This window comes from Rhinatrema bivittatum, chromosome 5 (genome assembly GCF_901001135.1).
Source record: "Rhinatrema bivittatum chromosome 5, aRhiBiv1.1, whole genome shotgun sequence".
NCBI classification, from domain to species: Eukaryota; Metazoa; Chordata; class Amphibia; order Gymnophiona; family Rhinatrematidae; genus Rhinatrema; species Rhinatrema bivittatum.
The window spans coordinates 15,143,684-15,158,607 of record NC_042619.1 but is presented as its reverse complement, the minus strand read 5'-3'; the positions used below and the strand labels follow the sequence as shown (position 1 = coordinate 15,158,607).

General features: G+C 50.5%; 1 protein-coding gene across 10 annotated transcripts in view; it reads right to left on the bottom strand.

Moving 5' to 3' along the window:
* The window catches only part of ARAP1 (ArfGAP with RhoGAP domain, ankyrin repeat and PH domain 1), a 437,360-nt gene that overhangs the window by 27,793 nt on the left and 394,643 nt on the right, over nt 1–14,924 (bottom strand). The window lies entirely within an intron of this gene.

Here is a 14,924-nt window from a genome sequence, read left to right as displayed (position 1 = left end):
GCCCACTAGAGGCCAGGGAGGAAACACATAGAGGAGAAGATGGCGGGGTCACGGCAACACCAGTGCATCGACGCCCTCCTTGCCGTGTTCTCTTCTGCGACTGAAGAATCGAGGGGCCTTGGCATTGCGGGCTGTCGCCAAGGGGTCTACGTGAGGAATCCCCCAATGGTGGACAATCAAGTGCATGGCCTCCTCCGACAGCTCCCACTCCCCTGGGTCGAGGTGTTGACAGCTGAGGAAGTCCGCCTGGATGTTGTCCACCCCGGCGATGTGGGAGGCCGCCAATCGGGTCAGGTGCAGTTCCGCCCAGGACATGAGCTTGTCCGCTTCCAGGGAGACTTGACGACTCCTCGTGCCTCCCTGGTGGTTTATATACGCCACCGTTGTTGCGTTGTCAGAGAGTATCCTGACCACTTGATGGTGAATGAGGGGAAGAAACTCCTTCAGCGCTAAGAACAAGAGAGCTAAGAACAAGATATAATCAACCTACTGTCCTATAGCATTAATGCAATGTTTATTTTACACTATTTATTATTGGCCTTATTTATATGTTTCATAGGTGAACTTAGTTTGTTTTTTCGACTTATTATATAGCAATCGTTTGAAATGTTCTATGTAAATCGTTTGATATGTTCCATGTAAACCGCCACACGGCGGTAGTTATTTCAGTTACCTGTGAACCGGAGTGATATGTATTTTATACAGGAACTTCCGGTATATAAAAACCAAAAATAAATAAATAAATAAACGGACCGCTCTGGTTTCCAGGCGGTTGATTGGCCACCTCACCTGGGCTTGTGTCCACTGGCCCTGGAGAAAACTCGACTGACAGACCGCCCCCCAAACTGCGAGGCTGTGGCATCTGTCGTGACTACTATCCAGTCCAGAGTCTCCAGGGATACCCCCCTGAGCCAGGTGGAAGGGGTCTAGCCACCAGGCGAAGCTGTCCTCGGCTGTCTGCGGGATCAGGAGGATGGCCTGAAAATCTCTCGACACCAGCTTCCAGCGGGAAAGCAAGGCCCTCTGTAGTGGGCGCAGATGCGCAAAGGCCCAAGGTACCAGATCTATAGTGGAAGCCATAGATCCCAGGACATGTAGAGAATCCCAAGCTGTGGGCGAAGAGAGGCCAGAGAAATGCTGTATTTGATCCTGCAATGCCTGTGCCCGTTCCAGCCGCAGGAACACCTTGTCCTCCGCCGTGTCGAATCTCGCGCCCAGGAAGGCCAACGACTGAGATGGGGTGAGGCTGCTCTTGGCGAAATTGATCCACCCAAGCGACTGGAGCAGTTGTAACACTCTGTCGACCGCCCGAGAACCCTGGGTCAAGGATTTTGCTCGAATGAGCCAGTTGTCCAGGTAAGGGTGAACCAAAATGTTGTCCTAGTACCTTGAACCGAAGGAAACATTGATGCGCCTTGAGGATTGGAATGTGGAGGTATGTCTCCGTGAGGTCCAGGGAGGCCAGGAACTCCCCCTGATGTACTGCCGCTATTACCGAGCGTAGCGTCTCCATCCGGAAACGCGGAACCTTGAGGGATTTGTTTACCAACTTGAGGTCCAGGATAGGACGGAAAGTGCCCTCCTTTTCAGGCACCACGAAATAGATGGCATAGTGTCCCCGGCCCACTTCTGATGCTGGCACTGGAACAATCGCTCCCAGTGCGAGGAGCCGGTCCAACGTCTAGCGAATCGCGATCTGCTTTTGAAGGGATCCACAGGGCGAGAAGAGAAACCTGTCTCTTGGGGGCCGTACAAATTCCAGTGCGTGGCCGTGCTTTAGAACATCTAGGACCCACTAATCCGACGTGATCCGGAGCCACTCCTCGTAGAAGAGAGAGATCCGGCCCCCTATGAGGGGTACCGCCGAGTGGGTCGGCCTGGCATCATTGGGGGGGCTTGGAGGAAGCGCCCTGAGAGGGAGCTTCCCTGCCAGATCTGCTCCCCCAAAAGGGCCGGTTCCAGGAATGTGAGTGAGTAGAGGGAGTCCGCGGAGTCTGCTGTCTCGTGGTACGGAAACGGCGTTGGGTGCGGAACCTACTCCTGGAGGAACTGTAGGATCTCGTAGAATGCGGTCAATCCTCCAGGAGCCTATGCACCGCGTTCTCTCCCAGGTTCTTGATGATCTGATCCAGATCTTCTCCAAACAGGAACTTACCCTTAAACGAAGTGAACCTAGACGAGACTTGGAGGAGATATCTGCCGACCAATTCCGGAGCCAAAGGAGGCGTCGAGCCGAGACCACCGCCACCATCGATCTGGCGAGGACCTGGAGCAGGTTGTACAGGGCTTCCGTCCCATAGGCAACCATGGTCTCCAATCTGTCTGCCTGGCGCATCTCCTCTGGGGGCAGGTCCTGCGACGTGAGAAGCTGTTGCACCCATCGAAGCCCAGCTCTATGTGCCAGAGAACTGCAGATGGCCGCCCGCACTCCCAGCGCCGATACTGCGAACACTCTCTTGAGGTACACCTCCAGCTTCCTGTCCTGGAGGTCCCTCAGGGCTGTGCCCCCTGACATCGGGATGGTGGTTCGTTTGGTGACTGCCGAGACCGCGGAATCAACTGTCTGGACCTTAAGTAGGTCCAGAAAATCCTCAGGTAGTGGATAAAGCTTTTCCATGGTCCTGCTGATCTTGAGTGTGGCTTCTGGTAAATCCCATTCCCTTGAAAGCAACTGCAGGAATGTAGGATGGGTGGGAAATGCTCTCGCAGATGGATGGATCCCCTCCAGCACAAGGTCCCCCTTCTTTGCCGCGGGTTCGGGACCTGGAGGATCAGGCAGTGCATCAATGTCCAGCTCCTGCAAGATATGCGGGATCAGGTCCTCCAGCTCTTCCTTTTGGAAAATGCGCAGGACCCGAGGATCGTCACCCTCCATCTGCGCCGCCAGGAGCGGATCATCTCCGACCAAATCCGCGTCTGGGTGTCTCCCCTGCCCCGTGGGGTATCCTCCGGAAGGTCCAGGAAGAGCCTGGGTCAGGCCTGCCATCCCCCCTCCTGGGAGGCTGAGGCTCTGGGGGGGGGGGGGGGTGACTCCCCCGGGGGCAGGATCCGACCGTGTCAGCTTTGGGGGGGGGGGGGGGGGGGGAGTCCGGAGATAGATCCATAGGTTGAGCCATTCGGGCCAGGAATGCGTTATGCATTAAGACCACGAATTCCGGTGAGAAAGATGGTGGAACCAGCGAGGTCCGAGGATCCCCTGGCAGCAGAGAATCCGGTGCATGTACTGGTTCCAGACCGGCGGTAGGGCCGAAAACGAGGCCTCCCAGTCCTCCTCCGAGGCGCTGGAGGCAGCCTGTTCCTGCAACAATATGGCCGCCGTTCCCACGCTCCGCGGGAACAGGGCAGGTCGCTATCCAGAAGCATGGTCCTGACCACGCGCCTCCGTGCCGTCCCCCGGCCTTGAGCTGACCTCCCCGCCGGGGAGGCAGTCGGTACATAGTCCCTCCTTGGAGCGGCGACCCCCAGGCCGGCCACACGTGGTGCATACCAAGAATCGCGGCATGTCGCGTGGCGGGGGAAGGGAGGGCAGAAGCGTGGGAAAATTCCCTCAATGCCGCGAGCGTCGGGCTCAGTCCCAGACCACTGTCGCAACCCCCCCCCCCCCCCGCGTCCAAGAAATGCAGAGACCACCGGGGAATGGAGCCTCCCGGTGATCGGCAGCCCCGGAGAATGTAACTTCGTGGGGCCGCAGGCCAGAAGATGACCAAGAGTGTGTGGGGGGGGGGGGGGGGGGCGAGAGGCTGGAACCACCAGCATGCACCCCAGTGGTGCGGCACGCACAGGAATCTGTGAAGGGAAAAGAAGAAACACAAACAGGCACTTACCACCACGGCGAGAAAGCGTCGGTAGGAAGCAGACAGGAAAGTAAGCCAGAGAAGGAAAAGCAGCATAGACCTGTCCGCAAATGCCCTGAAGCAAAACTGCAAAAATCTTTTTTTTTTTTTTCAATAGCAAACTTGATCCTTCACAAAGCACAGTTAAGTCAGGAAAGACCTAAGAGCTAGAATGGCAAAATAAACCAAAGTACTGGGGAACTGATGTTCCCCTGCTCCACTCTGCTGGAGTCAGAACTATACTGAAGAGGCATAGAGGGGGTGCGGGCTTAGATGGCACCTCCCTCTGTAGTTTTAGTCTGACTCCACCTGCTGGACGGGGGACATAACCGTCTGGACTGATCCTGGTACGTACAGGGAACAACTGCTTCAGAAATTAAGGCATCCATCACCCTGCACCATTGCGCTCAATGCATTCCCACAGCCACTCGCAACTTTAATGTCAGCAGACAGTATTGTAAGCAGCCTCCCTGAAACCCAAACGCCACCGCCTCCGACCCCCTGGAAAGACAGGCCAATTCTGTTACACAGAAACGTATGATAAGGACCGAAAGGCCCATCCAGTCTGTCCAGATTACTTCCTGCTGCAGAGCCATAGACTGTGTTATAACGCCATAGCTGGATCCTCTGTGCTTATCCCGGGCTTTTCTTAAATTTGGTTACTAATTTTGTCTCCAACACCTCCAGCCTAGGAGGCCGTTCCATGCATCCATCATCCTTTCCGAGTCTACCCCCTTGAGCCTCCTATCATAATCCATTATTCTAGAAATTCTTTTCCATGGAAAAATGTCATAAAATATCAAATAATTTCAGGGAGACTTTTTTTTTTTTTTTTATTTATTGCTGTTGTCTCATCTTCCATTCGTAGAGGAGCTATTTTAGAACGGAAAGAGCAACACAGAGGGCTGGCACGAGATCAGACCTCCCGCTGCTTCCATTTCTCCTGATTTTTTTTTTCACATTTTGTACCCTGCAGGTTTGTTTGTTTTTTGGTTTTTTTTTTTACATCATAAGAAACTGGAACAGTGTAGAAAAGAAAAATTAAGCACACCAGATAATTTGTAACAAATGATTGTAAGATTATTTTCAGTTAGATTACTCCCACAGAAATCATGAGCAACAGTATCCAGGGTCAACGATAAGAAGTCGATAGAATTTAGGATGGCCCACTCTTATCTGATCGCTGTAGGGGGGAACAGGAAAGGTAAAAGCAATGAAGCTCCACCCCCCCCCCCGTTTTCCACCCTCTCTCAGTGAACAGAAAAAGAGGCTAATGAGGAAAAATCTTAATAAAGAGAGAAAAGCTTTTTGACAGTGACTGGTCTATTAAAATGTGTACTTTACAGCAGAGAGCCGGGCTGGATGGCACTTGCAAATCCTGGTAATGTCCTGGGGTCCCCTCCTTCATCCTAAGCCAGTGGCACTGGAGTCAGTTTTCAAAGGGTTTAGGTGACTAATTTTTGAAGTCAGGAGTCCAAATCAGCGCCCCTTTGGTAACTCACCAGGGCTAAGCACCTAAATTTAGGGTCCTAAAATGTGGGCAGCAACAGGAGCAGAGTTAGGGCAGGGAGGGAAAGTTAGGCATTTAGCACCGATTTCCAGCATTGGGCACCTAATTTAGGGGCCTAAATCTAGGCAAATGCATTGCAGGCCTAAAGTTGGGGTCAGTTTCAGCTGAAAAGTTGACTAAATTTAGGTACCTAAAATAGACTTTTTGGAAATGTGCCCCTATATGTGCTGGGATTGGTCCAAGCAGAGGATCTTTGATCTGCTTGGGAGGTAGGACTTCACATCCCTCCCCTTACCCCACAGACCAGGGAAGACTTGTAGACTTCTGTGCTGGATGAGAGACATCTTGGCAGAGGTCAGCGCTCAGCAGGGAGCAGCGTCACCCGGGCAAAATGCAAGAGACAGGCAGCGCTCTTTAACCCAGTTCAAGCCAGGCAGAAAGTAAGGGCAGTCAACTGCGGGGCCAGCACTGCGCACGGGCAAATAAGAATTAAGCAACGCACAGGAAAAGGTGGAGCACGAGGGAGTCGAGACCGCGAGTTCCTGAACAGCACGAATGGCTGAGTATCTGGATGTACTCTCCTACTCTCATCTGCTGGAGTCAGAAAGATACTGGGCTCCTGCAGAGGGTGCACTGGTTTATATGCCGACACCCTTCGAAGTCTGTTCTGACTCCATCTGCTGGACGGGGGACATAACCCACCGTCTGGACTGATCCTGGTACGTACAGGGAACTGGATGTACTTCTGTGTGCCTCCCCAGGACCTCCTCAGAATCCCAGCTCCAACACAAAAGTCCTTCTTTACTCGAGTCTGGGACCTGCAGGGAGGGTGAGTGTGGGTGTGTGTGTGTTGTGTGAGAGATTTCCAGTGGAACAGTACGCACAGATCGACTGAGCACTAGGATTCGATACTAGCCCCGAAGCAGGGAATGAAGGGAACACATCAAGAACTAAAGGCCAAATAAGCCTATGTGCAGATGTCAGACAAAGTGGGCAAAGAAGAAGGCAACTTAAGGGGGGGGGGCCCTTCACATTCCTGTTCGTACCCCAGATCAGTCCAGACGAGTGGGTTTATGCATCCCCACCAGCAGATGGAGGCAGAGGATAAAAGCTTTAAGGCCCTGCAGCATAACCGAGAGCGCCCCAGGCAGTCCCTCAGTATTTCTCTGTCTCCAGCAAATGGTTGAGGTGAAAACCTGCAGTTAAGAAGAAAGAAAGAAAGAAGGGACAGAAGAAGACGCTCCCTGAGGTGTTAGGTTCCTTCATGGGCCATCCCTCAGGCTGAGCCGGGCGGGCAGGGGGTTGGTATTCCCTGATCATTCAGCCCGCAGCAGATCCAGGGATCTGACAACCAGGGGTCCTGGTTCCCTCTTATCCTCTGCAGGCTCCTTCCCAGCTCCAGCAGCAGGGAAATATTCCTTCTTTTGCTTGAATTTTTACATTTTTCTTTCAGCAGCAACTGCTCGAGCTGTTTCTGGTTTGATCATCAGGGCAGGTCCAGGCTGGGGGAAGGGAGCAGTGTAGCTCCTCTGTTTGCATCTTTGGGCTGCTCAGGGATGCAGAGACTGCGTTCGGCTGTGTTCCCCTCCTCTCCTGCATGCCACGATCACATGGCTTCTGTGCCTCTGCAGTAGGCCCGGCTGCATGGAGACAAGATGGCTCCGACAGCAATTTCCCAGCATGGGAAAGCTTCGGGCTGCTTGGTGAGCCAGAGGCTGCATTGGGCCGTGTTCCCCTCCTCTCCTGTGCACCACGATATCGCAGCTTCTGTTCCTCTGCAGCAAGCCCAGCCATGTGGAGGCAAGATGGCGCAGACAGCGGTTTCCCAGCACAGGAAAGCTTGTCAGCCCGGCAGCCTGGCTCGGGGACAGCTGAATGCAGCAACGCTATGCCACGATTTGTTTCTGGAGGGCAGGGGCCCTCCAGGGGGGGAGAAATGAGGCTGGTAGGAGAGCCACACGTTCCCAAGGCCCTGTCAGGATCAACACTGGAAGCCTAAACAGCCTGTCACGGTGGAGAAGGGCTACAGCTCGGAAGGTGACAGATTGCCGGGAGCCCAGGGACTCCTCTCCCCCGTTGTCTCCGGCGATCCTGTCGGGAGGGTGGGGGGGCGGGCGGAGATGCAAGATCTGGGCAGGACAGGAGAGAAGATGACGTGGAGTTTTCCTCAGAATTTGTCTTACTTATGCATAAGGCCTTTTTAACCAGGAAACATACTGGCTATAAAAGGGCATTTCTGTCAGCTGTCTTGTCCTGCTGCAAAGAGGCAGAGGGGCTCCTTGGCCAGGGGTCAGGGGACCTCCTTCGCCAGCTGGGCCTGGACCATCCTGAGGGGCCTGTCAGCTCAGATAATTTAGACCTGGATGACCCGGAAGTTGGTCATGGGATTGGTCTGGGGGTGGATCAGGATGACCCAGCAGATCGCATGGTGGATGTCAATCAGGCTGATCCGGAAGAGGTCCCAATAATGGAGGGAGATGACCTGCAGGTGGTTTGTCTGTTCCGTAAGGAGAAGTTGAGGCCCCTTATTTCCCATGTTCAGAAGGAACTGGATATTAAGGTGGTCCAGGAGCAGGGGTGGATTGGCCTATCGGGGGATCGGGCTTCCCCCAGTGGGCTGGTCTAGCTGGTCGCGTGGTCTCGACCACGTGGCTCTTCCTCAGCCCAGCCTCAGCACCTCCCAGCCAGCCCCCGCCTGAGACCAAGCCAGCGGGGGCCGAAGAAATAAAAATCGAAGCCGAAGAAAAGAGGATCAGCCAGCCCGGGCCGAAGAAATAAAAATCGAGGCCGGCGGAGGCCAAAGAAAAGAAGATCAGCCAGCTCCCACGGGAGACCAAGCCGGTGGGGGCCGAATAAATTAAAATCGAGGCCGGCGGTGGCCAAAGAAAAGAAGATGGGCGCCACCCAGCCAGCCTCCGCCTGAGGCTGGCTGGGAGGTGCCCCCGCCGGAGACCAAGTCAGGGGCCCGAAGAAATTAAAATCGAGGCCGGCGGGGGCCGAAGAAATTAAAATCGAGGCCGGCGGGGGGCCAAAGAAGTGAACACCGGTGCTGCTAACCGGAAGGGTGCTTCTGTGTGTGAGAAAGGAATGGTGCTTGTGTGTGTGTGTGTGTGTGTGTGTGTGTATGTGAGAAAGGAATGGTGCTTCTGTGTGTGTGTGCATGTGAGAAAGGAATCTGCCAGTTTAAAAAAAATGAAATGTGATAATACATATATCTCAACTTTTGTGCTGGTAGCGCAACTTTTGAAAAGTTGGATGAAAGATGAAATTCCCTCTTCTGGAAAATAAAATTTGGCCAAGCCCTCTGCCTCTTTGCAGCAGGACAAGACAGCTGACAGAAATGCCCTTTTATAGCCAGTATGTTTCCTGGTTAAAAAGGCCTTATGCATAAGTAAGACAAATTCTGAGGAAAACTCCACGTCATCTCAGCAAAATCACAAATTTAAGATACTGATGCCAGGTGGGGTTTGGGGTTTTTTTTGAAGCATAATTTAAGCATGAAGACTAGAATAGTTCCAATCTGGAACAGTTTTGCTATTTTTTTTAAGCCTTTAGAAAATGTATATTTTTAAATGACTAAGACTGGAATCTTCCCATTTAAAAGGGAAGTTGACTAAGGAGTCTTTCGATTCCATATCTCCCACATGAATAATCATACGACTGATAGTTTAAAGAAAGACACTTGCTTTATTGCCTGAAAGCGTAAAACAAGAGAAGCTGTACGGTGTGGGTGGCTGTCCCTTGGGAGGACAGAACCTGAAGGAAGGGTGTCATTTCGCCTTCTGATAGGAATGTAGTTTTCTTATTTAATGGTTGGGATCATCACTTTCACTTTTAGTAAAAGTGAAAAATGCTGCACGTCTGAAAGCAAGGTGCTTCTGTGAGAGTGTAATTTGTATGTGAGACAGGGAGGGTGCTTCTGTATGTGTGTGGTGTATATGTGAGACAGGGAGGGTGCTTCTGAATGTGTGTGGTGTATATGTGAGTCAGGGAGGGTGCTTGTGTGTATCAATGTGTGTGTGCGAGAGAGATGGAGCATGTTTTTGGCTGGCTTGTGGCTGTGAGAGAGGGCATGTGTGTGATTGAGAGCTTGCGTGTAAGTGAAATAGAGAGAGCATGTATGTGATTGAAATCCTGTGTGTAAGAGGGAGCAAGAGCATTGTGTGATTGAGAGAGACTGACCAGAGAGGTGACGTGTGTATGTGTGAGACTGATCAGGGAGATGACTGGTGTGTGTGTGTGTGTGAGAGAGAGAGAGAGAGTGATTGGGGAGATGATTGGTGTGTGAGAGACAGAAACTGATCTTGACGGTATGACTGGTGTGTGTGTGTGAGAGAGAGAGAGAAGAGACTGGTTGTGGTCCCTAAGGAAGAGGACTGTGAGGACTGAAGCATGCAAGGGAAAGGAGTAGGAGAACTGGAGAGGGTAAGTAAAGGTGGCTTTTTAAGTTCATTTTTCTTGATTGACTACCGTTTTAATTATTGGGTAGTATGTGATGTGTCTACTGTTTGAAATATTTTATCGGTGTTTGGTAAAGGTTTCAAAATGTGCTTGAGTCTTTAATTATTGGATATTCTATTCATCAGCTGTTTTGAAATTATTTTATTAGTATGATTTTATAATTATGATTCATGATTTATATATCTTGATTTTATTGATTGTTTCATGAGTAATGGTGACATTTTTGTTTTTCCATTGTTGCACTGTATAGAGTCTGTCGTGATACGTTTTACAGTTTAGTTTTTGTCTGCACATTTCTATTTATACTTTATGTGGCTTTATTCTGTATTTGGTGAGAGTTTGTGTTCTGCATGCAAAGACTGAGATGAAGCATTCTTTTAGCATGTGGTTTTCTCTGTAGGGATCTGTAGTAGCTTGACCTGTTCTGTTTTCCTGATAGGAGGTGTATTGATATTTTAGATTCTGGTGTAATATTTGTGGTATTCTTTTTCATAGGTGGGGTTGTTATTCTTCGAGTTTTGGCAAATAGTACTGTGTTGATACGGGAGGACCATGCTGAAATATAGGGGTGTGTACATATATATGTAAATTATATTGTATATGTAATTGGGTACCCACGGGCCAGTATGGAGAAAAATCCCCCAGGCCACTATTTTCCCTCAATCCGCCCCTGTCCAGGAGGACTCTGACAATGAAGGGGTGGATCCGGTGTTTGGCCCACCAAAAGCCTTTCCTCTCCCTAAAAGGATCAAGAAGCTGGTGAACCAAGAATGGGACTTCCCAGAGGCGATCCCCAAGGTGGCTAGAGCCAAGGTAAAATCATATTCTCTCACGGAGGATCTCCTGCAGCTGCTGGTATTGCTGAAGGTGCATGCTTCAGTCTCGGCAGTCACTAACAAGATGACCATTCTGGTTGTGGGTTTAACAGCATTAAAGGACGCGCAGGACTGTAAGCTAGAGATTCATCAGGAAAGACTGCGAGCAGCGATCTGTGGAAGTCTAATGCAGCGGGCCTGGTTATGCTGGGTCCAAAAATCTCAGGGGAAGACTTCAGCAGATGCTGGTATTAACAGCCAGGCAACTCAGGTGGAGGCCAGGATTACATATGATGTTGACACGCTTTATGACTTGAGCTGGACTTCAGCCAGAAATATGGCCGCGACAGTTTCAGTGAGACATCTGCTGTGGTTGCAGAATTGGTCAGCTGATATGTGGTCCGAGTCTCAGCTCTGTAATCTTCCCTTTAAAGGAAGGAAAATTGTTGTTCGGGGAGGACCTGAAACAAATGATGAAGGTTTTGGGGGAGTCTAAACGGAATAAGCTGCCAGAGGATAAGATGACAGTCAGGAAGTCTTTTCTGCCTTGCTCTAGGTTTCAGCAGATGCTTCAGTTTTTGTCCCAATAAGGGTTATGCACTGTCTTCAGGGCAGAACCAAGGTTCCGGTAGGCAGCAATCCTTTCAAGGCACCCATAGACTTCCATGAGAAGACTCCGACCAGGGGGCTGGCGGCGGTAAGGTTTCACAATGAAGCCATGCTGATCCACTCTCTCGAGATGGACTTGACAGAAGCCTATCTGCACATACCCATTCAGGAAGAACATCAAAGTTTCTTTGTGTAATGGTTCTGGAGTAATTTTTCCAGTTTCAGGCCCTCCCATTCGGTTTGGCGACTGCACCTCGCAAGTTCACAAAGGTAATGGTGGTAGTGGCAGCATCTCTCCACAGGGAGGGGGATCCTAGTGCATACTTATCCAGATGACTGGCTTATCCGAAGGATTTTGGAGGAGGTATGCCGGCAGTCTGTGCACACAATGATGGATATGTTGTGGTTTTTGAGCTGGGTGGTGAATTTGGTGAAGAGTCACCTGAGCCCTACCCAGATGCTGGAATACTTGGAGGCAAAATTTGATACTCAGTTGAGCAGAGTGTTTCTCACCTCGGAAATGATTCAGAAGTTACAATCCCAGGTGGTGTGGATTTTGTGGATGCCAGTGCCCAGGGCTTGGGATTACCTTCAGGTCCTGGGATCAATGGCATGAATTTGGTGCCATGGGCTTTTACCAACATGTGCCCTCTACAGAAGACATTGTTGTCATGCTGGAATCAGTTGTCAGAGGAGTTTCATCGGGCTTTAGGGCTGCAGGATACTTCCAGATCCAGTCTCTTGTGGTGGCTGTGTCGGCCCAATTTGGAGAAAGGGATGGGCCTGGAGGTTCTGGACTGGGTTATAGATATCATGGATGCAATCCTCAAGGGTTGGGAAGTGATCTGTCAAGAACAGCTGGCACAAGGACTGTGGTAGCCAGTGGAAGCATCCTGGTCTAGCAATCACTTGGAAACAAAACCAGTGTGCAGGGCATTGGTGGAATTCCTTTCACAAGTCCAAGGTCGAATGCTCAGAGTGTTTTCAGCTTATATCAATCGGCAAGGGGGAACGAAGAGTTGCGCAATTGCCCAAGGAGCCCAGAACCTTTCTGCCTGGGCGGAGCGACATTTTCAGGGGATAGTTGCTTCACATGTTGTGGGAATGGACAATGTGCAAGTGGTCTATCTCAGCAGGTATCAGTTGGACCTGGGAGAATGGGAGCTGTTAAAGGAGACCTATGGCCTTATCTAGTCTTGTTGAGGCAGCCCCCATCTGGATCTGATGGCAACAAGGAGCAGCACCAAGGCAGCAAGTTTCTTCAGCTGCAGATGATAGGTCGCAGCCGAGGGCATAGACACTCGGATTCTTCCATGGCCGACAAGGATTCTGCTATATGTGTTCCATCTATGACCGTTAATAGGTTGAGTGTTTAGGCACATTGAGAAGCATCCGGGCCAGGTGGTATCAGGGGTGCCGGAGAGGCTGCGTCATCTTTGTGGATCTGGCTCAGCATATAATTGACAGGTTCCTGAGATTGGATCATTAGCAGGGGCTTTTAAGGCAAGGTCCTGTTTTCTTGGATCAGGTGGATCACTTTTGTCTCGCAACTTGATTTTTGAGAACAAATGCTTTTGACAAACAGGATACCCTGAGCTCATGATTTTCAAGAGCTTAGTTTACAATTCCTTGCGGGTTCAGGTGGCAGCCTTGGGAAAAGGTTGTTGGCCTCACATCCGGATGTTGTGAGGTTTTTGAAGGGGGTCAAGCATCTGCGGCTGCTGGTGCATAGATTGGGTCTGGCATGGAGTTTAAACATGGTCTTGTGGGTGCTTTGTGGGCCTCCATTTTGAACCGTTGAGGAAGGCATTATTAAAGGACCTCACACTGAAGGTGGTATTTTTTGGAGCAATTTTTTCATTCAGAAGGATCTCGGAGCTGCAGGCTTTGTCCTGTAGGGAATCATTTTTGAAGATTTCAGATGAGGGGGTGTCTTTGCACATGATACCTTCGTTCCTATCTAAGGGGTTATCTTTGTTTCACCTGAATCAGACTGTGGAGCTCCTGCCTTCCCAAATTGATCTGCTGAATCGCCAGAGGCAAATGTCACAAACAGTTTACGGTGATCGGATCATTTGTTTGTATTGTTTGGAGGTGCCAGAAACTAATGTAAGGCCTCCAAGGGCATGATAGTGCATTGGCTGAAGGAAGCTATTGTTTCAGCCTACCTTTGTAAGGGGAGAAGAATTCCAGAGGGGTTGCGTGTGCACTCTACTACAGTGCAGGCAGCATTGTGGACAAAGTGTCAATTAGTGTCGCCGCAGAAGATTTGTAGAGGGTTGAAGTGGTCTTCTCTTCACATTTTATCTTGCCGTTACCATTTAGATGTTTAGACTCCAGGAGAGCTGACTTTTGGCGAAAGTGTGAAAGGAGGATCTTTTGCAGGCCCGCCCAGTACATCCCACTGGTCTGATCTGGGGTACATCCCACTTGTCTGATCTGGGGTACAAACAGGAAAGAAAAATTGGTTCTTACCTGCTAATTTTCGTTCCTGAAGTACCACAGATCAGTCCAGAGACCCAGTCCCTTAATGTACTCAAAACCGTTATGGCATGTCCGTGTTCTGGCATGCTTACTGGAAAGAACTGTCAGAATGTACATTCACAGAACCTAAAGACGTTTGCCAGGTTGTGGTTAGCCCCTTGGGTTGGTTTGTGGTTTTTCTGTTTGGGGGGCTCCAACTTTTGGGCTTGGCTTTCACCCTCATTTAAGAGGTTGTTGAGGAGTTGTTACTCTATAGTTGGCTTGGGTACAGGTCAATACTAAGAGACTGCAGGTGGCACTCTCAGTTATGTAGCAATGCTTCAATTTTTAGTTCTCTGCCTCCATCTGCTGGTAGGAATGCAAAACCCACTTGTCTGGACTGATCTGTGGTACTTCAGGAACAAAAATTAGCAAGTAAGAACCAATTTTCTTTTGGTTCTACCAGCAAGAGTTGGCTCTGGGCCCTTATCTTTTGTTGGCTCCATGACTGCTGTACTAACTTTTATTAACGGTTTTATATACCGACATTCAATAGAAATATCACATCGGTTTCCAGAGAACAATAACTACGCATATAGCTCGCTTGATATGTAACAAGAGAAACTCATACAAAACAGTAGTAAACAAAGTATGAAGATATGTATATGTATATATGAGTATATAGGTACATATGAGGGAAAATAGAAGCAAGTAGTTATATACACGGGTTATTTACACATCATTAAATCATTACAAATTTGCGTGAACAATGTTGATAAATGAGTCACGTATATATATATACAAGCCGTTAAGCCCGTTAAAACGGGCTACATCCCTCTGTCTCTCACCTCCCCCTCATTCTCTCTCCCCTCACTCTTCACCACCCCCTACCTCCCTCCCTCACACTCACCCACTCCTCCCCACCCTCCCTCTCCTCCCACTCAGTCCCTCCCTCCCACTCAGTCTCACTCACTCCCTCCCTCCTCTATCCCTCTCCCTCCCTCCCTCTCTCTCAGTCCCACTCCCTCCCTCCCTCTCAGTCCCACTCCCTCCCCCCCCCCACTCAGTCCCAGTCCCCCCCCCACTCAGTCCCAGTCCCCCCCCCACTCAGTCCCAGTCCCCCCCACTCAGTCCCACTCCCTCTCTCTCCTCCCCTCTCACTCAGTCCCTCCCTCTCTCTCTCTCCTCTCTCACTGCTGCCGCCCGTCTTCGCCGCTGCGGCCCTGTCTCTTA